Raw genomic sequence first — 25,010 nt, forward strand, 5'->3', positions numbered from 1 at the left:
TTTTAGTTATGTTCAGCACTTAAGAACAGCTAATGACAATCGGATCTTTTTTCACATCATAGAAGGTGCAATCACTCACTTTGGAACACTACTGAAAGTGACTTCTCTTTTTAAAATTGAACAGAAAATGCAGACGAAGAAATTTTGAAGTTGATTATTAATATCAATTATTAAAATGTTTTACTTACTTTATTAGAAGTTCAATATTTTCTATGAATTTAAAAATACTTCAAAGCCAAAGCCAACTTTAAATACCATGACCAAATTTACATGACTCATATTCATTAAATATGTATTACTTCGTGTACAGACTTATTTTCATAATGCAAATTTAAAATATAAAATGACATATTTTTACTGCAAACAAAAAAAACCACACTGGAGGCTAGATAATCCCTGATGTGTGATAAGGAACCACACTTTATGACTGAACTTTTCAAAAATGTTGAAATGTCTTTTGGGGCATCTTTTTATTCAACTGAGACTTAGGCCAGTCATCTTCATATATTCCCACTACACCCAGAGAGGATGGATTTGGCATCCAGGTTCATGTGTCTGGAGAAACAAAGGAAGAGCTCATACCTGCTCTGTAATTATTGAAAATTTAAGTTGACCTCAAATGTACCATGCTGCTTAAAATAGCAGAAAAGATCCTCTTTAATAACTGGCTTGGCTCTGAGCTAACCCACTAAAATATCAAATCACAAGAGTTATAATTGTGCCCAGTTCTGGCTGACCCTAGAGTTCTGCTGGGCCTCCACTAGGTTTAATAATGGCAAAACTCCTGAGCCTGTGCAGCCTATCTTCCAGTTGGAGGGGAGAACAGAAACCCACGTACATTATCTGGTAGGTTCGCCAGGAATAAATGCTATGGAGATTAAGCAGTATATGGTGAGGTGAGATTGTGGGCAGGGAGGAGCAAGGCTTTCAACTTAAACGGTAGACAGGATAAGTCTTACTGGGAAGGTGGAATTTGAACAGTCTAGAGGGAGGCAGATGAGTCAGACATCTGAGGGAAAAGCATTCCAGATCATGGGAATAACCTCTGCAAGGCCCAGAGGAAGGATGCCAGTGTCCTCAGGGAAGAATCAGTAAATAATGTGGCTGGAATAGAGTCAGCAAGTAGGAGGGAGGGAAGGAGGAAAGGAGGACAGAGAAGATGTGTGTGGAATTCCCTGCATCACCATTTACTGACTGAGTGATCACAAACAGTTAATTCAACCTTCAAGTGTTTCAGTGACCTCAGTGCTTTTCCTATGGCCTATTGACCTCTCAAGAGTTTTGGAAGGATAAAATAATGTAGGGAAGTGACTTATAAGCCATTGTTACTGTTCTATACATAAGGATAGATGGGTAGACAGGTAGATATAGATAGATACATAGATAGATAGATACATAGAGAGATGACAGACAGATAGATGATAGAGATAGATAGATAGATAGATAAATAGATAGATAGATACATAGATAGAGATAGATAAACAGAGATAGATAGATAGATAGAGACAAACAGATAGGGAGATAGAGAGAGAGACAGGCAGATAGAGAGAGAGAGAGATAGAGAGATAGATATAGACAGAGAGATAGAGAGATAGAGAGATAGATAGATACACAGATAGACAGATAGACAGACAGACAGATAGATAGATAGAGAGATAGATAGACAGAGAGATAGATGAATAGATAGATAGATAGATGGATAGATGGATAGAGATAGATACATAGATAGATAGATAGATAGACAGATAGATACATAATAGAGTTAAGGACTGAATTTCTGTAAAATCATTTTAAATAATAGTTTCATTGAGATATAATTTACTTTCCATATTATTTAAAGTGTACAATTTAATGTGTTATGCATCTACCACCACAATCAATTGTAAAACTTTCATCCACCCCCCCCCAAAAAAAATAATCTACTATAAGTCACTCACTCCCCCACTTCTCCAAACCCTAGGCAGCCACTAATATACTTTGTGTCTACAGATTTGCCTAGTCTGGACATTGCATACAAATGGAATCATACAATTACTTAGCATGTTTTCAAGGTTCATCTATGTTGTAGCATGTATCAGTACTTGATTTCTTTTTATGGCTGAATAATATTCCATGGTGTGGATATTACTGTGTTTCATTGATCATTCACAGTAAATGGCCATTTGGGTTATTTCCACTTTGGGGCTCTTATGAATAATGCTGCTGTGGTTGGATTTACGTGCAAGTTTTGTATGCAGGTCTAGATTTGTTTTTTAAATTAATAGACTATTTTGGAGCTGTTTCTGGTTTACAGAAAAATTAAGCAGAAAGGACAGAGTTCTCATACTTCCTTACCTCTCAACCCAGTTTCCCCTATTATTAACATCTTACATTAGCATAATATATTTGTTATAGTTAATGAACCAATACTGATACATTATTACTAACTAATGTCCATGCTTTACTTTACACTTCACTCTTTGTTTTGTACATTGTATGATTTTTGACAAATGTGCAATAACCTGTATCCACCATTACAGAACCATACACAGGAGTTTCTCTGCCTTTACAATTCCGGGCTTCACCCATCCTTTTCTCCCTCCCCACAACCTCTGGCAACCACTGATCTTTTGATTGTCTCCACAGTTTTGCCTTTTCCTAAATTTCATATAGCTGCAATCATATAATATGCACGTAGCCTTTGCAGATTGGCTTTTTATCACTTAGCAATATGCATTTAAGCTTCTTCCATGTCTTTTCATGGCTTCATAGCCTTTTCTTTTTATTGCTGAATGCTATTCCTTTGTACGGAGATACAAGTTTGTTTATCCATTCACCTATTGAAAAACATCTTGGTTGATTTCAAGTTTTGGCAATTATGAAAGAAACTGTTATAAACATCCATGTGCAGGTTTTTATGCGGACATAACTGTTCAGTTCCTATGGGTAAATACCAAAGAGCATGATTACTAGATCACTGTATGGTAAAAGTATGTTTAGTTCTGTAAGAAACTGCCAAGTATCCTGCTAGCAACAAATGAGAAGTCCAGTTGTTCTGCATCGTCAACAACTTTGGTATTTCAGTATTTGGATTTTAGCCATTTGAATAGGTGTGTAGTGGTATCTCACTATTGTTCTAATTTATAATTCCCTGATGACATGGAATGTGTAGCATCTTTTCATACGCTTATTTGCCATGTGTCTATTTTCTTTGTTTAATCATAGTTGTTTTGTTTTTTTTTAACCAACGCCTGGTAACTCTTGTCCTCCTGTGTCTATTTATATTGTCTTCTTTCTTTCTTTCTTTCTTTATTGTTCTGTTTTTTTGTTTTTTTTGGGTTTTTTTTGAGCTTTTGATCATTTAGTCTTTTTCCTGGTATATCAAATTATTTTTTATATTAAAATTGGGCTTAGCTTATTTTAGGAAACTATAAAGATACCTCCACATTCTGGATGTTATCGTTCTCTTGAAAAGATTTCCTTTTGCCCATGGCAGACAGTTACTATAGGGACTGGAAACCTTAGTCCATTCTCAGTTTGAGCTCATTCAAAGCTGTTTTTCAGTCTGTGTGAAGGTTGCTCTATTTCTGTCTTGTCCTTCCTCTACGGGTGTTGCCCTTTGGGATTACCATGTGAAAGTTTGGATTCTCCCTATTCCCAACTACCCATGTATTTGTTAGGCTTTAAATGTAATGGTCTCCGCAGCCCTGTGAGACTAAAGATACACTTAGCTTGTCATTCCATTAGTTGTTGCTTTTAGCTTGAGCTCTTGCCGTTTGGCTTCTGTGGTTAGAGTCTTTTGAACTCCTTGGCTTTTCAGCTCCTAGGCTGTATGAGTTGAATCAGCAAATGCCCCAAGGAGAAAAGCTGCACCAAATGTCAAGCTTGCGTCTGTGTTTCCCTTCTCTCCAGAACTTGGCCCACATGTCTTGTTGTCTCTCTAACATTCAGATGCCAGTGAACAGATGTTTTCTTACTTTATCCAGCTTTTTTAAAATGTCTTTAGACTTCACCTGATCTTATGTTATTATTCAACTATCATCTCAATTACCCCTAGGAAGAAAATTTACAATTTTATGTTTTATTTTCTTATTTTCTATATTACCTCAGTTTCTGTAGAGACCTTTTACCTGATTGTTCAGTCTAGTTCCTGTGTTACCAGTAAGATGGAGATAAGGTGGAGGCTAAGAATATTGGGGGGAAACCACTGATGAATGATAGGTCTCGTTCGTTTTGTTTTTCCTCTCCTTATTTACTCTGGAAGCCTACCTTTGCCTTTCTTCATTTGACCCAGTTGCCCAAATAAGGAACCCACTCTGGCAAAGACCTGACTTTACTCTCATAAATGTCTGCATGTTAGGATTAGCTAGATGATGAACACCATGCCAAAGCTCTTTGTGTGAGACTTTTGCAGACTTTTGTTATCCCTTTAGTTTGCCTCTTGCCATCACTGCTCAGATTGTTGACGTTTTCTAAGATTCTGTAGGTCAAACCTCTCTACCTGCATACCAGATAAGCCCTTCTCTCTTTCCTGAGCTCACTTGCGGGAGGTTAGCCCTCGGTTTTTCTTTTTCCCCATCCAATCATAATTGTTCATGAATTCCAAAAAGCCCTCAAAGTACCTGTCATCCCTTTCTCTCCTCTCTTTTTTATCAACACTGTTAAATATTAAGCATATATTTGCATACCTCTTTCTTACTGACAATGGAATACTGGAGGGCGCGATCATGCAGTGTGAGCCCCACAAAACTAGGACTCATACAACACTCTCCCTCAGGCCTAAACTTGTGACATCCACTGGTTTTCTTATAATATCTTATATGTATCTAAATTTGTAATGATTTAGTTAATTCCTGAGTTATGTGACAATCAGAAATCAGTCAAATTAGCACTACAGAAGTGCAGCTTAGACCTAGGGACCAGAACCAAGGACCACGCCTCTGGGCAGAGCACACGCTGGGTGGCTAGTATGCACTAACTCTGTGTGGGCAAGTCATTAGCAGCATTATTTTAGGCGTATCTTTTCATGTTAGAAGATCACTCAACCCGAGTAGGCAAATGAACTTAGAGGAACGGAGCCCAGGGGCCGCGAAACCACCCAGAAGCTTCTGCCATAGTCCGGGCAAAATGTAATGTGGATGAAGATGCAAATTTATGAGGAGGCCAAAATCTACAAGCTAGACCCACTGGATGAAAGACATAAAGAAAGTCCAGTGAAGGAACTCTGAAGAGAATGGGCTCTGCAATAAATTTTTCTTACAATCAAGGTAAAATATTAGGCAACATTAAGTACAGTGGCCTTTAAGGTCCCTTCCAGCTCTAATTTCTTTTGATTTCTAACTTATTACTCTGGTTAAGTAAAGTCCCTTCAGAGGGACAGAACAGTTCCTACACCTGAATGGGATGCAAAGAATAATCTGACTTCTCTTCACCAGGGGATGAGTTGAACTGTCCTTGCAGAAGAGATAACACATGGCGAGAACCCCAGATCCTAGAAAAGGGCCAGGCACACGATAAGTATTCAGCTTTTTGAAAACAAATGAACAATCATTTCCTCTCCTAGATCTTCACACCCTTCCTCTGCTGGCTACTTTCTTTCAGCTTATAAGCATCCTCAATATACCCACTTAAAAAGCTCTCAGACCTATGACTCTTTGGATCTTCTTGTGGGTAACCTAAGTCTCTCCCATGCCTTCAAACACCTGTCCTCCCAAAAAGCCCAGATCTGCACCTTGGGCCCAGACCTGTCTACCAGGCCCCTCGAAAGCACTGAAGATGAAGTAAGATCCTCTCCCCAGCCCCAATCCCTTCCTACTGTGCTCTGTATCTCACAAAAAGATGCAGCTGTAAACTGTCACCCACGCTTGCTGCCCTCCCTTTTCTAACTGGTCACCAGGCCCCACCCATTCCCTCTGGGATCTCCGAAATCCAGTCCAACCTTTTATAACTTAAGTGGGCCCCTTAGATTACAATTCACCCTGCACCCAATCAAGTGCTTTACACATGGAGGTCCGAGTGAGTCTCTAAACCAGAAGTCCATCTCCCTGTTGTTTAGCGTTTCCCACAGCCTTCAGGATAAACATCCAAACTTCTGACAGGACAAACAAGGCCCTTTTCTGTTTGGCCCCAGTAGGTTTCCAGTATCAACTCTCATGTCTTTCCCAAAACCTGAGTTCCACTCGTGTACCTTAGTTTTGCCATATTTTCTTATATTTCTCAAACTTTGACACACACTGCTCCCTCCTGCCACCCCAGGAGCTGCTACATATCCTTAGAAAGGATGGCACCTCTTCCAAGAAGCCTGAACTCTCCCTTCCAAGATTCTGTGCTCTGCAAAGGGGAAGGGGGGGGAGGGATAAATTAGGAGTTTGGGATTAACATATACACACGACTATATATAAAATAGGTAATCAACAAGGACTTAATACACAGCACAGGGTACTCTACTCCATATCCTGCAATAACCTGCAGGGGAAAAGAATCTGAAAAAGAATGGATATATGTATAACTGAATAACTTTGCTGTACACCTAAAACTAACACAATATTGTAAATCAAGTATACTCCAATATAAAATAAAAATTAAATTAAAAAAAAAAGATTCTGTGCTCTGCAGCACCAGAACTCACTTCTTCCAGAGCACTGACTACTGTGCTTGTGTTTACTTGCCGCCCAGTAGAAGGGGAGATTACCTAGGGCAGAAGCATCGTCTCCAGCAGCCCTTGGTTCTGACAACTCATTCAAGTGCCAGGATACTTTACACACATAACCTGCTTAATTAATTCTAAGAACCCACAGAAAGAGTGCTTTTTAATGTCATTTTACAAGTGTGGGGATTGCAGTTCAAAAGTAACCTGGGCTTCCCTGGTAGCGCCGTGGTTGAGAGTCCGCCTGCTAATACAGGGGACACGGGTTCGAGCCCTGGTCTGGGAAGATCCCACGTGCCGTGGAGTAACTAAGCCCGTGCAACACAGCTACTGAGCCCATGCACCTAGAGCCCATGCTCCGCAACAAGAGAAGCCACCGCAATGAGAAGCCCGCGCACCGCAACAAAGAGTAGCCCTCGCTTGCTGCAAATAGAGAAAGCCCACGTGCAGCAACAAAGACCCAACGCAGCCAAAAACATAAATAAATAAATAAAAATTTAAAAAAACACAAAAACACCATCACAGAAATATCCAGAATAATATTTGACCAAATAACTGGGCATGGTGGCCCAGACAAATTGACATGTAAAATTAACCACCTAAGCCATAGTTTTGTCATCTTTTACTGAGAAATTTGACTTATCTGAACTATTTTGATACCTAGAAGATACCTTCTAGCGGTAACACCCTCAGTTTTTGACATGGTAGGCAGCAGAGGGAAAGAGCCCATTTGCCCAGTCAGATGACACCTAAAAGGACAAAATACTGTCTTCTCTCTCCAACCCACAAGGATGAATGCCAAAAACACATCACTTATATCTGCTTTCGCTAACATATGATAGGTCTGGAACAGACCTATGCTCCCAGCAAGTCTCATGAAATGCTGTTTCATTAAGGGGAGACTTGACTTGCTAAGATTAGAAGCAAAAGAGGGTGGTGGATGAAAAACTGCCCAAGGATATAAGTTCATGCAAGGGAGCAGGAGAGAGAATGGGTATCCGAAGATGTGCACTCTGAGCCAACACTAATTCCACAGCATCAGGTTGTAATTCAGGGAGCCAAACTGCTGAGGTTTTTTTCCCCCAAAGAGGGACAAATCAAGCATACTGACAAAGGAAGAGCATTAGTCACCACAGATAAACTCCTTTTTAGAGGTGATATCGCAAATGATTTGGCTCAGTGTAGACTATGATTTGGCTCCACAAACCATAAGCTAGAGCATTTCATGCCAGGTCCCTCCTCAAATATCCATGATAGGTAGAAATTCGGCATCAGTACTTTTTGAAATCTTCCCAGGTGATTGTAATATGCAACCAGGGCTGAGAATCTGGAGATGTAGAAAGAATTTAAATTGAACTTTAGTTAAACAGTAAAACAAGCTCTGACTCTACTGGCTGGAGCTAGACAAGGGATATGGATTTAGTGGGATGAGAAGATAAAGAACACCAGGGAGTAAATCAAATGCTTTACACCTGTGCTTAGCTAATTGTTACTCAGATAATCAGACAATCTTACAGCACCTGAACCCTGAAATTCCTTAGTTCTGTTTAAAAAAAAGTAACTCTTCAAGTACCTGAACTCTGAGAATCATGTAAATCAGAAAGAAAAAGAAGAAATCTTACTTTTTGAATTAGTTGATTTCATATATACTGTTTCACTTTCATGATATTAACTAGATATCTTTCTTTCCATTTTATGTTTGAGGAAAGTAAGGCTTTAAAAATCTCAGTAATTTTCTCAAGGTCACTTGTTAAGGGTGTGGTAGGCAGCATAATGGCTCCTAAAAATGCCCTCACCCTAATCCCTAGAACCTATTAATATGTTACCTTACATGGTAAAGAGGACTTTGCAAATATGACTGAAGTTATAGACCTTGAGATAGAAACATTATCCTGGATTACCTCATGGAACAAATCTAATTGCATGAGTCCGTAAAAGCAGAAAACCATTCCCAACTGTAGAAAGAGAAAGAGAGAGATGTCCTAATAGAAGCAGAATCAGAGAGATGCAACATTTTGGGTTTTGTAGGTGGAGAAAGCGGACTCTGAGTCAAGGACTACAAGTGACCGTTGGAAGCTGATCAAGTCCAGGGAACAGAAACACCCCTAAGAGCCTCCAGAAAAGAATGTAGCTCTGCCAACACTTTTTTTTTTTTAACCATCTTTATTGGAGTATAATTGCTTTACAATGGTGTGTTAGTTTCTGCTTCATAACAAAGTGAATCAGCTATACATATTCATATATCCCCATATCTCCTCCCTCTTGCGTCTCCCTACCACCCTCCCTTCCCTATCCCACCCCTCTAGGTGGACACAAAGCACAGAGCTCATCTCCCTGTGCTTTGTGGCTGCTTCCCACTAGCTATCTATTTTACATTTGGTAGTGTATATATGTCCATGCCACTCTCTCACTTCATCCCAGATTACCCTTCCCCCTCCCTGTGTCCTCAAGTCCATTCTCTATGGCTGAGTCTTTATTCCTGTCCTGCCCCTAGGTTCTTCATAACCATTTTTTCTTTTTTTTTAGATTCCATATATATGTGTTAGCATACGGTATTTGTTTTTCTCTTTCTGACTTACTTCACTCTGTATGACAGTCTCTAGGTCAATCCACCTCACTACAAATAACTCAATTTCATTTCTTTTTATGGCTGAGTAATATTCCATTGTATATATGTGCCACATCTTTATCCATTCATCTGTCGATCCTGCCAACACTTTTACTTGACTCAATTGAGACCAATGTCAGACTTGTAAGGTAATAAATTTACGTTGTTTTGAGTCACTCAATTTGTGGTAATTTGTATGAAAGCAATAAAAAACAAATACAGAGGTCCTACCAGAGCCAGGCTATATATTTATATTTAAGTATTTCTAAAATGAATTTAACCTTGTGATTGACAGCAGCAGCAGCTTCCAAGGGATCCCACCACACACCTGAGGCAAAAGCAGCCTAATAAAGAAGCAGTGACACCAGCAGGTCACTGCCCCACACTTGGGGTAGAGGGGGATTTGATCTACTGTAGCAGCAGCATAGCCTGAATGGGAATGCATCTTCCTGTGGCACTAGTCCCATCAACATTAGTCTAATCTGCTAGCATCTGCTGTGCCAACAGGTCCAACATATACAAACCCTCCAGTAGCATTAAGTGAGCCAGGCTCAGTGTTTCCTGAAACTCATATCCAATGGCACTGGAAAGCCCAGATATCACCTACTGTTATGAAAGCATAAAAAAACAGTAACAGAAGACTGGGAACTTCAGAAAGAAAAGGGGAACAATGGAATGGGTGAAAACAAATGGGGTAAATATAAGAGACTATCATTAGCCTCATGAGTTTCTTAAATTCTATATGATGGTCAAAGCAAACATTATGACACCATCTGATGTAGTTCTCAATGTATATAAAGGAAATACTACAGAAAATCATACTTTAAAACTGGGGACTATTAAGAGACCTAAATGGAAGTAAAATTTTGAAACTTCACTTAAAGTAATAAAACACTGATTCCAGTAGGCTATAATAAGTTACATATGTATAGTGTAATGCCAAAAGCAACCACTAAGAAAACTATACAAACAGTATACACAAATGATTATAAGTAAATTAGATTAAAATGGACTTATTAAAAAATGTTTAACCCACAAGAAGGCCAAATAAGAGAAACACAGGATTGAGAAACTAAGGTAAAAGACAAAACAAAAAATAAAATGGTAGACCTAATCTTTAACATAGCAATAATTACATTAACTGTAAATGATCTAAATAACCAAGTCAAAGACAGAGATTGGAAGAGTAGATGAAAAAATCACAAGCATGATCCTACTATATACTGTCTATAAGATGCTTACTTTAAACATCATGATATAGGTAGTTCAAAGTAAAAGGATGAAAAAGATATATCATATGAACATTAATCAGAAAAAGCAGGAATGGCTATATTAATACCAGATAAAGTAGATTTCAGAGCAAAGGAAATTATTAGGGGCAAAGAGGGTCATTACATAAAGATAACAGGAATAATCCACCTAGATGACCTAGTGATACTAAATGTGTGTGCACCAAACAACAGAACTTCAAAACACATGAAGCAAACACTGAAAAAGGTAAAAGGAGAAATTTTTAAATCCACAATTCTTATTTGAGACTTCAACACAGCAATTTATAGAACTACCAGCAAGAAAAATCAGCAAGGATATGGAAGAACTGAAAACATCATCAATCGACAGGATATAACTGACATTTAAAGAACACACTCAATAAAAGCAGAATACATATTCAAGTGTCCATGGAACATTCACTCATATACCATATACTGGGTGATAAGAAAACATTAGCAGATTTAAAAGAATTAAAATCATAGACAGTATGTTCTCTAGTCATAATGGAATCAGACTAGAAATCAATAACAGAAAGACAACAGGAAAATCTTCAATCACATGAAAACTAAACATCACAATTCCAAATAACTCATGGGTAAAAAGTCAAGGAAAAATTTTTAAATGCATAGAATAAAAGAAAATGGAGATATAACAGATCAAAGTTTGTGGAATGAAGTGAAAGCAATGCTGAAAGGGAAGTTTATAGCACTAAATTGGGAAAGAAAATATTTCAAAGCAATAATCTAATTTTCTATATTAAAATAGTAAAAACGGAAGAGGAAAAAACACTAAACAAGCAAAAAGAAGGAAATAATAATGATGAAACAAAAATCCATGAAACTGAAAACAGGAAAATAGGGGGGAAATAAATCAATGAAACAAAAGGCTGGTTCTTTGAAATAAACAATCTAATCAATAAAGATGTAGCAAGACTGATAAAGATAAAAAGAGAGATGGCACAAATCACAGATATCAGAAATGCAACCAGGGATACCATGACATATCCTGCAGGTTAATAAGGGACAAGTTATTATGAACAAGTCTACACTATAAATTCAAAAATGTAGATGAAATGGACCCATGCTTCTACACCCCAAACTACCAAAACTCAGCCAAGATGAAAGAGATAATCTCAATTTTCCTGTAACCATTAGAAACACTGATTTTTCATTTAAAAACCCCCAAAAGAAATATTCAGGCTTAGATGTTTCACTTTTACCCAAGACTTAAAGAATTAACACCAATTTTACATGACTTGATAAGAAATAGAAGTAGAGGGAACAGTTCCTAATTAATTTTATGAAGCCAGTATTACCTTGATACCAAAACCAGACAGGGATAGTATAGAAAGAAGAAAACTACAGACCAATATTTTTTATGAAATTGGCTGTAAAAATCCTCAGCCAAATATTAGCAAATTAAATCCAGAAATATATAAAAAGAATAATATACCATGACCAAGTGGTATTTATTCCAGTTATGCAAAGTTGGTTAAATATTTGAAAATCAAACAATGTAATCCACCATATCCAATAGATTAAGGGGGGAAAGTCATGTGATCCTATCCATTAATGCAGAGAAAGCATTTGACAAAATCCAATCCCATTCATGATTTTAAAAAAAGAAGAAAAAAAACTCCAAGCAAACTAGGAATAGAAAAGGAACATACTGAAACTCATAAAGATGATCTACAAACAACCTATACCGACATTATATTTAACTGTGAAAGACTGAATGCTTTCTCTGTAAGATCAGAAACAAGGCGCCGATATCTGCTCTCACCACTTCTATTAAATATATTACTGGAGGTTCTAGTAAGAAAATAAAGCAAAAATAAATAAACACATAAATTTATAAGTTAAATTTTTAAAAAGTTTCTTTAAAAGATAAAAGGATTATTCCTACTATGTTGAATAGGAAGGAATATATCCTACTGAATGTTGAATAGTAATATATCCTATTATATTGAATAAGGAAAAGTAAAACTGTCTATATCTGAAGATGAGATGATAATCTAAATGGAGAAAATACCAAGGAATCCACAAAAAGCTTGAGAAATAATATTAGTTTGTAAATGTTTTAGAGTACAAGATCAACACAATTTTATCAAATTACGTATTAATAACAAATGTGTACAAGCTTAAATAAAAATATGTGATGCCATTTACAACTGACCTAAATAAATACTTAAATATAAGCCCAATAAGACATTTATAGGACCTCTATACTGAAAATTACAAAATACTGATGAAGAAAATTTTAAAAGTCGCAAACAAATAGGGAGACATACCTTGTTCATGGATTAGAAAACACAACATAATAAACATGTCAATTCTCCCCAAGTTAAGAGGCTTAACACAATTACTCTTAAAATGCCCTCAAGGTTTTTGTGGATATAGACAAGCTTATTCTAAGATTTATATGGTAAGAAGAGGCTGAAGAATAGCTAAAACAATTTGTAAAGGAAGATTAAAATGGGAGGAATTAATCTACGCAATTTCAAGATTTTGCAGTAATGATGGAGGGTAGATACATGGATCAATGGAATGGAACAGAGAACCCAGAAATAGACTGACATAAATACATATAACTTGTTTTTGACAGCAGTGCAAAAGCTATCAAGGAAGAATAGACTTTTCAAAAAATGGTACTGAAACAGTTGGACATCCCTCGACAAAAACAAACAAACAAAAAATGAACCTTAACCTAAACCTTACACACCTTACACAAAAATTAAATCAAAGTGGATCATAATCTTAAATGTAAAAGCAGGACATTTTTAGAAAAAAAAATAGCAGAAAATCTTTGGCATCTAGAACTAGGTGAATAATTCTTAGACTTGACACCGAAAGTATGATCAATAAAAGCAAAAACTGATAAATTGGATCTCATCAAAACGAGTTAAAAATGCTTCATAGGAGATCCTTTTAAGTGGATGAAAACTCAAATTACACAGTGGGAAAACATATTTGAAAATCCCATATGAGACAAATGACTTGTATCTATAATATACAAAGAACTCGCCAAACAACTTAAAAAAATCCAACTAGAAAACAGGCAGAAGACAGGAACAGACATTTCACGGAAGAGAATATACACATGGCAAAGAAGCACAGGAAAAGATGTTCAACGTCGTTAGCCATTAGGGAAATGCAAATTAAGACCATAATGAGATATCAGAGAATAACTAAAATTAAAGTATAGTGACAACATCAAATGCTGGCGAGTACGTAGAAAAATTATATCACATCACTGGTGGGAAAATAAAATGGTTTAGCCACTCTGAGAAACAGCTTGACAGTCTCTTTTAATCCTAAAAGTAGATTCACCCTACAATGCAGTTAATTGTACTCTAGAGCATTTATCCAAAAGAAACAAAAACTTAATGAAGTTCCCACAGAAACTTACACATAAATGTGCATAGCAGTTTTATTTATAATAGCCAAAAACTGGCAACTACCCAAATGTCTTTCAATGGGTGAATGTTGAAACAAATTGTGATAAAATCTTATGATAGAATACTACCGAGCAACAACAAGGAACAAATTATTAATATATGCAAAAGTTGAAATGAACTTCAAGGGAATGATGCCGAGGGAAAAATTTTAAAAAGCCAATCTCCGAAGATTAAGTAATTCATGATTATGTTTATATATTATTCTTAAAATAACAAAACTGTGGAGATGGAGAACAGATTAGAAGTTGCCAAGGGTTAGAGATGGGGGTAGAAGGTACAGTGGGGGAACTTTGTGAGGTTTTTGTGGTCCCCGTACAAATAATACAGCAATCTTGGTTTTAATCCCTAAAGATTTTTAAAAGCAATTCCTAATAAGAGGTGTCCAGATATTTAGCAATGGCAGCAGATTAGAGGTATAGCTCCCCAACATGACAACTTCGAAAGAGATCTATACTATCAATACTAATTTAATGCATATGTTAATTTTAAAAAGGCCAGTCACAATACTTAAATGGTACATATCTTAACGATATTACTCTGGGTATCTAGCTACACCAGATGGACTAATAGGATTTTCTGTACATTCAATCCTATTTAAGACAGTAAATCTTATAATAAGACAGTGAAAAAAAGAAAAAGAAAAAAACAAACCTCAACTACAGTTGGATATTCTCATAGGAAGATGAGGTGAAAATATGCAGCAGCGGTTCAAAAGCTTAAGCAGTGGCACCTAAATTTGGCTGCACATTAGAATCATCTGAAGCACTTTTTAAAAACCCTCACACCGACGGTTGGTCATCCTAGACCAATAAAATCATTTTAAATCTCCTCAGACGATGCCAATGTCTAGCCAGAACTGAGAACCAGCGGACTAAGCAGAAGGGGATGTTTCTACAAAGATCTCTTAACAATAAGTCCTTTCACCCAATCAGATTTACCTCCCCGCAAAGGGGTAAAGAAGGCTAGATGTTGTCCATACTTGCTTAGCTTTAATTAGCACTTGTGACTTGCCCAAAACCTACATCACGTTTCCCCTAAATTTCATGTTATTCCCTAAGTTTTTCAAACCCAGGGCTAAGGGGTTTGCCAGGATGAGATTTTAAGTGCTCACACAGGGGAAGTCCCTGGCAAACCAGGACAGCGGTCACTCTACGTTGAAATGTAAAACATCCTAAATAACCCTGCCACTGCTCCCAGATACCAGTCTGTGCCAAATAGTGGAGAAAAGGCATTCTCCATTACTACCACGGCAAATGCTGCTGTACTTGCCTTGGCCAGTCCCTATCTTTTCCAGGCGCCACTCCCCTTCACCTGCTGGTGGACGCTTTGGCCAGCTGACAATGCAGATATTTTCAAACTTTAAGGTGAATAAAAATCATCTGGAGGGCCTGTTGTAACAGAGATCACTGAGCCCCGCCAGAGTTGCTGATTCCATAGGGCTGGGACCGGGCCCTAAAACTTGAATATCTAACACATTATCAGGGGACGCTGGTAAAGCTGGTCAGGTAAAGCCTGGTAAAGCTGGTCAGGAAAAAGAAACCCGACGTGTCAGATCATAAAGTACGGAAGGGCAAGCCCGCCGGCAGTCCAGGCCCGGGGGGACCGGGGTCCCCAGCCCTACAGAGCCAACGGCAGCCCGGCTCGGGCGCCCCACGGAAGCGCGGGGTCCCCGCGGCCGAGTCTGCGCCCCCTGCCGGCCCCGGCTCCCCTCTGCCCACCCTGCGCGCGGGGGCTGGAAACGGCCGTGGAGAACCACGGCGGGGCGGGAAGGGGGGCTCCAAAGAGGGTCTGGCGACTCGAGTCGCTCCGTTTCTCAGCGGGCTCAGCGCGCGCCGTGGGGGAAGAGAGGCGGGGGTCCGGGAAGAGGGGACGGGCGGCACTCACGTAGACCGGCAGCGGCCACGGGTAGACGGCGGGCTCGGCCCCCACGGGCGACTCCAGCCTCAGCCTCTCCCCCATGTCTTCACGCGCGGCCACCGCACCAGGCTAGTCTGGCGGTTGGGGGAGGGGCGGGGCGCCGCCGGCGGGGGCGGGGCAGGCGGGCGGGCGGGCGGGAGACTGAGGGGAGGGGGCCTGGCCTGGGCCTCAGCCGCCGCCGCCGCCGCTCTCCCGTCCGGCCCCCGGCTCCCTCTTTGTGGTCACAGGCCCGGGGCCGCCCGCGCTGCTGCCATCTCCGGCCGGCGTGAGGCGAGCACAATGAGCCGGGGCCGGGCTGAACCACTCACTCGTGGCGAGCACCGCCCACCCCGTGGACACGCCCCCTCGCACGCACGCACGCACGGACGTCTTCGGCTGCCCCCGGCCACCCCCACCGGCCCGAAGTGGGGACCCGGGGAGACCCCCCTCGGGCCCTGGGCTAACGGGTTCAACTCCCGCCCTTGACGTACCGTGACACCCCCCCCACCCCCCAATAATAAGACTATAATTCCTCATTAAATATGAGAGCCGGAATCCCGGCTTCTGTTCACAAAAATGCCGTGTATTTAGCCTATGCTAGGCACCAGACCCTGGACGCTCAGTACTGGCAAAAAAGGAAATGCCCTGCCCTCACGGCGCTGCCATTTTAATTGGAATAGTAGTGACAATGGTCAAGGGAGAAAATAAAGTGTCATCATCGCCACGGGGATGGTTAATCTCATGTGCACACTGCGTGGGGCCCCGGCAACCACAAACATTATTTCAGATGTGGCCAGGAAGGTATTTTTCAGAAGAGATGAACACTGAAATTGGTCCACTTTGCCTAAAGGAGATTGTCAATGCCGCGGCGTGGGTGGGCCTCGTCCATCAGTTGAAGGACTGGAGAGAAAAATGAGGTTCCGTACAAAGAGGGAACTGTTCCTCCAATGGCCTTGGGACATCAGCTCTTCCCTGTGTCTCCAGCCCAGAGTCCTGCCCTGACTTGCCTGCCTCACGGTCACATGAGTCAACTCCTTAAAACAAAACTATACAGGTAAAAATACTGAATATATACAAGCCTATTAATTTGTATATGTGTGTATACATATTATATATACGTATACACATATGTTTATATGTGCGTGCGTTTGTAGTATATGTGTAAGTACTATATACAGTATACATACAAGCCTATATATTTGTGTGTATATATTGTATACATGTATGTATGTGTATATATATAGTATACATATTATAAATGTGAACATGCTGTATATATACACACACCCATATATTGATATATGGGTGTGTATATATACAGTATATGTACACTGTATGTATGTATGTATACAGAGTATATTTATATATAGGTGTGTATATATGTTGTATACCTGTATGTGTATATGTTTCTAGGTATTATATGTATATATGTATATACTATTATATACACACTTGCGTATGTATTTATATGTGTATGTACATGCGCATATTTACATATAGGTGTGTATGTGTGTGTATACATTGTATATATGTATGTGTATATATCTTATATATATGATATATGTATGTATATATACGATGAATTTATATATACAGTACATATATATTTTTATGCTATATGCTTTTATATGTAGGTGTATATGTGTGTCTATATGTATGTACGTGTATGTATTGCATATATTATATGTGTATGTATGTATACTGTCTATATACACACCTAAATATCTTTGTATGTGTGTATATATGTATGATATATATGTACCTAGGTGTGTATATTGCATGTGTTATACGTATGTGTACATACTGTATATATACAAACTATGCATTTTATATGTGTGTCTGTATAGTGTATATGTCTGTGTGTATTGTATATATTATGTGTATATGTGTGTATACATACTGTATATATACAAACTATGCATTTTATATGTGTGTATATATGTATGTGTGTATTGTATATACTATATGTGTATATGTGTGTATGCATACTGCATATATACACAGTTGTATATTTTTGTATGCGTCTACATATGTACGTGTGTGTGTGTATACACACACACACCCTATGGATTCTGTTTGTCTGGAGAACCCTCACTGATACGGACACTTATGACAATTGAGTACCTGCTCTTTGCCAGCCAGGGAGCCAAAGGCTTGTCCTTTCGGTGTCTCCCTTAAGTGTCACAAGTCCCAGGAGGGAAGGTGATGCGGCTCCTACCAGTTGAGGTGCCTCAGGGTCAGAGAGGTGCACAGGGCGGGGGGCTGGAGCCTGGTGGAGCCCAGGTGGAGTTCTAGCAGCAGTACAGCCTAGCAGTCCCACTTCCCCGGGTGCTTCTCACAAAGACGCCGAGGGAGAGATGGGATCTGAAGGAGGGGATGAGGAAGCTTCCGTGGGTCCGCAAGCCCAGACCACGGCTGACTCGTCAAGGGTGTTAGAGGTCAGGACTGTGGTTACCCTGGGGGTGGGCTTACACAGAGCCATTCACATTCTGAAAAAGTATCCATTCTGCTCTTGTTTGTGTGTTTACCCCCCTCCCCCAAATCTTTTAAAAACAGATTCTCTTGGTTGCTGGGAACACACACGGGGAAGTTGTATGCGAGGGGGTGTGATCCAGGGGACAGAGAGGATAAGCCCCCCACTCGTAGGGCCAGGAGTGGCTCAGCTTTGTGAGCTCAGGATGGCCCACGAGGTCCCAGAGAGAAGGGTCCCTGCTCCGTCCCTGCTCTGTGCACCCCACTCCCAGCCTGAGAAGCCCAGAGCCACCCCCCCCCCCCCCAACACACACACACCAGGGAGGAGAGCCAGTCACCCTGGCTCCCAGGCTCCGGCTCCAAGGCTCCCGGCACTAGGAGCTATTTTCAGCTTTCATGCCCTAGGACACGGCCAGAGCTATTGTCTCCGGAAACTCTCTGTCTGTCTCTCACCCGCCCTCCCTCCCTCCCTCCCTCCTCCGCTTCTTCCCCTCCCGCTCCATCTGTCCTCCCTTCCACCCTGCATTTCTACACAGGATGGCTCACACACAGCTGCTCCCCCTGCCCACCTGCCACCATTCGATGGATGTCAAAGCAAGCCCTGGGGACTTCCCTGGAGGTCCAGTGATTAAGACTCCGAGCTTCCACTGCAGGGGGCGCGGGTTCGATCCCTGGTCAGGGAAATAAGATCCCACATGCCGCATGGCACGGCCAAAAAAAATAAATGAATAAAAAATAAAGTTATAGTGATGAAACAGCCCTAGTGGTGCAAGGATGGGACGTATAGCTCTATGGTATAGAATAAAGGTCCGGAAACAGGTATATGAGAACTTGATATGACAGAAAGTGGGGAAATTAAGGAGTTTTCAATAAATGGCATTAGGACAATTGCATATCCATGTGGGAAAAAGTAAATTAGAAAAAAAAAAGCAAGCCCTGGTCAGGTGTGACCTTGGGCCCAGGGCCATTGGCACACGTTGTCATGTGGGACGTTCTTCCTTAGACTCCTCCCTCCCTCCTGTGTCACTGTCACTTCCTCCAGAACCTTCCTGGACTCCCCTACACAAGCCCAGGGTGTGCCCTCACCCACCCTGGATCACCAGAATTCCAATCCCGGCCCACCCTTCCCCGCCAGGTAAAGAACTGTGCATGGTCGATAAGACCGTAGAGGTCATTGGCCATAGCTATTGCAGCTGGAATTGTTACTGTGTTTAGATAGGGTGACCAACACCCGCCCCCAGTTTGCCCAGGACCTCTCAGGTTTGAGCGCTGGAACTCTGGGGAAACCCTCAGTCCCGGGGAACCCCAGAAGGCTGGTCAGCCTATTTAGGACGGATCTTTCACTTGATCTCCCAACCCCCGAGAGCCAGAAAGGGCATCTCCCCCCTTCTTCCATTGTAACCTTCATTCATTCATCCACTCATCCCTTTATTCAACTCCTTTATTCAGCAAGTATTTAGGAAGCATCTACTACACAGCAGACACTCTTCTAGGTGCTGGGGACATAACAGCATCCCTGTCCTCAAAGAGCTCATGTTCTAGCGAGGGCAGCAAACAGTAAACTGAGAAGGTGTGATTTATTACATGGGGATGATGTCTCGGAGACCACTGCAGGGCAGGGGAGGTGGGAGAGGAAAGGGGCAGTTCTAAATGCAGGCGCTGACGGGATTGGGGCAGACCTTGCCCTGGGCCAGGCTAGTTGCTTCAACACAGCTGTCCTCGCCCAGGGCCATCCTGCCCCCGCCTCACCCAGTTCTTTCGTGATGTGTGGGGAAAATCTGTGGTTGTCACAACTGGGGGGGAGGGGCCCCTGGAATCAAATCGGTGCGGCCAGGGATGCTGCTAAACCCCACACAGTGCCCAGGAGGGGCCCTCAGCAGAGGATGACCCGCCCCGAATAACCCCAGTGCCGCGGGGGGAGGCCCTGCACTCATGTGATTCAGACCGCTGGTGCCCCCAGCTTCCTGCACAGGCAGGGGCTCTAACCGGGTCACCTCTGTATCACGAGGTGACCTAGAGTGGGGCAGCCAGGAGGGCTGAGATGAGTATCGGGGGTGAAATGACAAATCTCTGTGCCCACTCTCCCCGCCGCACCCCAGGGGCGATGGCCTCTATCTCCTCCCTGTGCAGGTAGCTTTTCCCTGAGCCATTTCTTCTTGTCAAGGTCCCTGTCGCAGGTTGGGTTCCCCGAAGATGACGTTGAGAGCAAGGATTGGAGTGCAGGTGGTTGATGTGAGACGTGCAGGAACAGATACAGCTGCCATAGGGTCCCGCAATTCCACTCCTGGGCATAGATCCGGAGAAAACTCTAATTCAAAACTATACATGCACCCCTGGGATTTCCCTGGTGGTCCAGTGGTTAAGACTCCGCGCTTCCAGTGCAGGGGGCATGGGTTCCATCTCTGGTCAGGGAACTAAGGTCTCACATGCCGTGTGACAATAAAAGAAGAAAGAAAGAAAAAAGAAAGAGAGAAAGAGAGAGAGAAAGAAAGAAAGAAAGAGAAAGAGAGAGAGAGAAAGAAAGAAAGGAAGAAAGGAAGAAAGAAAGAAAGAAGAAAGAAAGAAAGAAAAGATACATGCACCCCAATGTTCATTGCAGCACTATTTACAATAGCCAAGACATGGAAGCTACCTAAATGTCCATTGATGGATGAATGGATAAAGAAGATGTGGTACATATGTACAGTGGAATATTATTCAGCCATAAAAGGAATGAAATAATGCTATTTGCAGCAACGTGGATGGACCTAGAGATTATCATACTAAGTGAAGTAAGTCAGAAGAGAAAGACAAATATCATATGATCTCACTTATATGTGAAATCTAAAATACGACACAAATGAACTCGTGTATGAAACAAAAACAGACTCACAGACATAGAGAACAGACTTGTGGTTGCCAAGGGGGAGAAACAGTGAGGGAGGGTTGGATTGGGAGTTTGGGGTTAGCAGATGCAAACTATTAAATGTAGGATGGATAAACTACAACGTCCTACTGTCTAGCACAGGGAACTATATTCGATATCCTGTGATAAGCCATAATGGAAAAAAAAAAAGTTTTATTTATAGGTTCCATCCCTAACTGAGCTGGCCCATCCCCTCCCATGGTTCTAAGTGCAGCCCGAGGCTGCAGACTTCCCACCGTGGTCTTCAGCTCCAGAGCAAGCCACCTGCAAACCACCCATATCTTCCCAGGGGCTGGCAACTCTCCTTTGCTACTGAGTCCAAGACACATCCAAATAGCAAAAATGTGACCATGAAAAGAAACTCAGGCATGTTCAAATCAGGGAAATAACATTCTTATCTCTGTTCAGTACTCGCTTAATTTTAGAATAGCTTAGAGTTACAAAAAAGTTGCAAAGATCTGTATAGAGTGCCGTGGACCCTGACCCAGTACCCCTATTTCCAACACGTTAGTATGTTAGTACGACATGTTTATCCAACTAAGGAACCAAGATGGATACATTGTTATTAACTAAAGTTCACACTTGATTAGAATTTCCCTAGTTTTCCCCTAACATCCTTTTTCTGTCCCAGTCTCCTCTGGGCTGTGACATTTCTCAGACGTCCCTGGGTTTTGATACCTTGAAAGTTTTGAGGAGGACTGGTCAGGTATTTTGTCCCTCAATTTGTTTGTCTGTTTGTTTTCTGATGTTTTCTTATGGTTGGTCTGGAGTTATGGGGTTTGGGGCGGAAGATCCAGACAGAGATAAAAATGCCATTCTCCTCAGGTCACATCAAGGATACACACCATCAACGGGACTTATGACAAACGATTTTACCCTTGATCACCTGGCCAGTATCGTCTTTTTTTTTTTTTTTTTTTTTTTTGCTGCGTTGGATCTTCGTTGCGTGCGGGCTTCTGTAGTTGTGGCACGGGGGCTCAGTAGTTCTGGCTCCCAGGATCTAGAGCGCAGGCTCAGTAGTTGTGGCCCACGGGCTTAGTTGATCTGCGGCACCTGGGATCTTCCCGGACCAGGGCTTGAACCTGTGTCCCCTGCATTGGCAGGCGGATTCTTTTCTTTTCTTTTTTTCTTTTGCAACCAAAACTTTAATCCCAAGGATTCTCACAAAACATATTACAAATGACAGCATGAAAAAAGAAATTGCACAGTAACTCAAAGTTCAGCTCTACAATATACTCTTAATCTGGCAGGACATGGGTATCTTGATAATCTCAAATTTCCAAAAAATATTACAAAGAGCTATGTATTCATGTACAGCAATCACAGAGGGGACTTATGACCTAACTCAAAGGTAAACTAACTTCCTTGAAACTTCTTAGATTCTAAACTCCCTGGACAACCTCTTGTCCCGTGTGAAGACTAGTGGAATTTTTAAACCTCTAATCTAGGGTAAGGGTGCGGCTTTCATTTTTACCTGCTGGCTTGTGTTCACAGCACCTTTTAAAAACTGCTTGCTTAACTACAGCTGCATACCATATCCCAGCTACAGAAAGTCTTTTCAATGTTTGCCAGTGTTGTTTCCATACTAGTAAACATCACACTTTAGGTGGGCAGGAGTTAGAGTTTTATTATCAGTCTAGGCAAGACCAAAAATTCAAAGCAAATTCAATTTTGCTTAAGGGAACATTGTAAGGTAACAATTCTTCATATTACATGCCTCATAGGACCCATTTCAAACCAGAGAGATTGACACCTTTATGTGTCACTGTCCCAAGAGACAAACAAATGTGAACAACTAAAACATTTAAAAAGTGCACCAAGCTTCGCAAGTCTCAAACAAAACTTGAATTTTCTGTACATACTCCTGCCAAATGAAGTTATTGCCTGTACACCACTCCTCTTGCAAAGTGGTCTTCTATTTCCTTTCATTTGGCCTAGATCGGCTAGGAGACCTAGAGAAAGATCGGGACGGCTTGTGATTTCTCTCCTGGGACAGGGATCTCTCTCTTCTCCTATATCTAGAAAGGGACCTGCTCTGGCTGACGGAGAAGGCTCTCCATCTTGGAGATGTGTGGGAGGTGGAGGACTCCTCCTCCGATAATCATCTCGAGGGCGACGACCCCAAGAAGGAGGCGGTCACGATTTCGACTTCTCTTTTCCCCATTCGACAGGTCCACTCTCACTCGGCAGCCACATAGTGTTCTCCCATCCAGTTCTCGGACAGCATCGGCTGCATCTCGGGGATCTTCACATTCAACAAGAGCGAAGCCGGGAGGGTTTTTAGCAACCCACACACTTCAGAGTGGTCCATAATAGCCTAAAGCTCGTTCCAATTCAGCCTTGTTACCACTGTTTCCAAGATGCCCTACATAAACTTTACAGTCCAACGGACAGGAATCACGATGCAAGACCCTCGTGACTCCTGGGTTTCATGGGCCACAGGGTGGTCCCGGGCCTCTAGAATCTGGCAGCTGAATCTGCTCGCACAAGCTGTCCTGTGGGGATGCTTTTCCCCCTGTGTCCAGCCCGGGGCCCTGCTGTCTTGGCCCGGCCTCCCGGGTGAGAGGGTGAACCCCAGCTCCCTGGAGCAGACACTCAGAGCCCTGGTGACCAGACTCACGGCTGACGGGGCTGGAGCGGCGGCTGGACATGTGTGGCCAGCCTGGTGGTGTTTGGCCCCGTCTGCAGTTCCAGTTCCAGCTGAGAAAGAGCCTCCCTGTGTTATTTTCTCCTGGTTGTGTAAGGATCCCCGGTGTCATTTGATGGAAATGTAGATGGTGTGTTCTTTCTCTCTTTTCTCCCTGCTTCCTCTCCTCCCTCTCTCCCTCCCTCTCTCCCTGTCCCTCTTTCCCTGTTCCACTCTCCCTCTACCTCTTTCCCTCTCCCTCTCTCTCTCTCCCTCTCTCTCTCTCCATCTGACTCTCCCTCTCTCCCTCCCTTTCTCCCTCTCCCTCCCTCTCCCTCTCTCTCTTTCCTCTCCCTCTCTCCCTCTTCCCTCTCGCTCTCCCTCTCCAGTTCCCTCTCCCTCTCCCTCTTCCCTCTCCTCTCTCCCTCTCCCTCTCCCCCTCCCTCTCTCCCTGTGCCTGTTTCCCTGTCCTTGTTTCCCTGTTCCGCTGTGCCTCTACCTCTTTCCCTCTCCCTCCCTCCCTCTCCCTCTCCCTCTCCCTCCACCTCCTTCCCTCTCTGGAGAGGAAAGGAGGTGGAGGGAGAGGGAGAGAGAGCAGGAGAGGGAGGGGGAGAGGGAGAGAAAGGGGGGAGAGGGAGAGAGGGAAAGAGGGAGGGAAGGAAAGACATCTCTCCCTTCCTCCCCCTATCCCTCTCTCCCTCCCTCTCTCCCTCTCCCTCCCCCCCTCTCCTCCCTCTCCCTCTCCCTCTAACTCTCCCTCTCCCTCCGTCTCTCCATCTCCCTCACTCCCTCCCAGAGAGGGAGAGACGAGACGGAGGGAGAGGCAGAGACAAGGGAGAGGGAGAGAGGGAGAGGGAGGGGGGAAGAGAGGGAGAGAGAGAGATGTCTCTTCCTCCCTCCCTCTCCCTCTCTCCTCCTTCTCTCCCTCTCTCCCTCAACCTCTCTCCCTCTTCCTCCCTCCATCACTTTCCCTCCTTCTCACTCTCCCTCCCTCCATCACTTTCCCTCCTTCTCACTCTCTCTCCCTCTCCCTCCCTCTCCCTCTCCCTCTCTCCCTCCCAGAGAGGGAGAGACAGAGGGAGAGGGAGAGCGGGGAGAGAGGGACACGGAGAGGGAGGGAGGGAGACAGAGAGGGAAGCAGACACCCTC

General features: G+C 42.4%; 1 long non-coding RNA gene and 1 pseudogene across 2 annotated transcripts in view; both read right to left on the reverse strand.

Annotated features, from left to right (window-relative positions):
* The window catches only part of LOC133091241 (uncharacterized), a 30,607-nt gene extending 14,452 nt beyond the window's left edge, over window positions 1-16,155 (reverse strand). For both annotated transcript variants that reach the window (XR_009700869.1, XR_009700870.1), the window contains exon 1: window positions 15,847-16,155. This is a non-coding gene — a long non-coding RNA (uncharacterized LOC133091241). The remainder of the gene's footprint in view (window positions 1-15,846) is intronic.
* A 6,995-nt stretch (window positions 16,156-23,150) lies between these two features.
* LOC133090674 (serine/arginine-rich splicing factor 3-like) lies at window positions 23,151-23,886 on the reverse strand (annotated as a pseudogene).
* Between the last annotated feature and the right edge of the window lie 1,124 nt (window positions 23,887-25,010).

Source organism: Eubalaena glacialis, chromosome 4 (genome assembly GCF_028564815.1).
Source record: "Eubalaena glacialis isolate mEubGla1 chromosome 4, mEubGla1.1.hap2.+ XY, whole genome shotgun sequence".
Lineage (NCBI taxonomy): Eukaryota > Metazoa > Chordata > Mammalia > Artiodactyla > Balaenidae > Eubalaena > Eubalaena glacialis.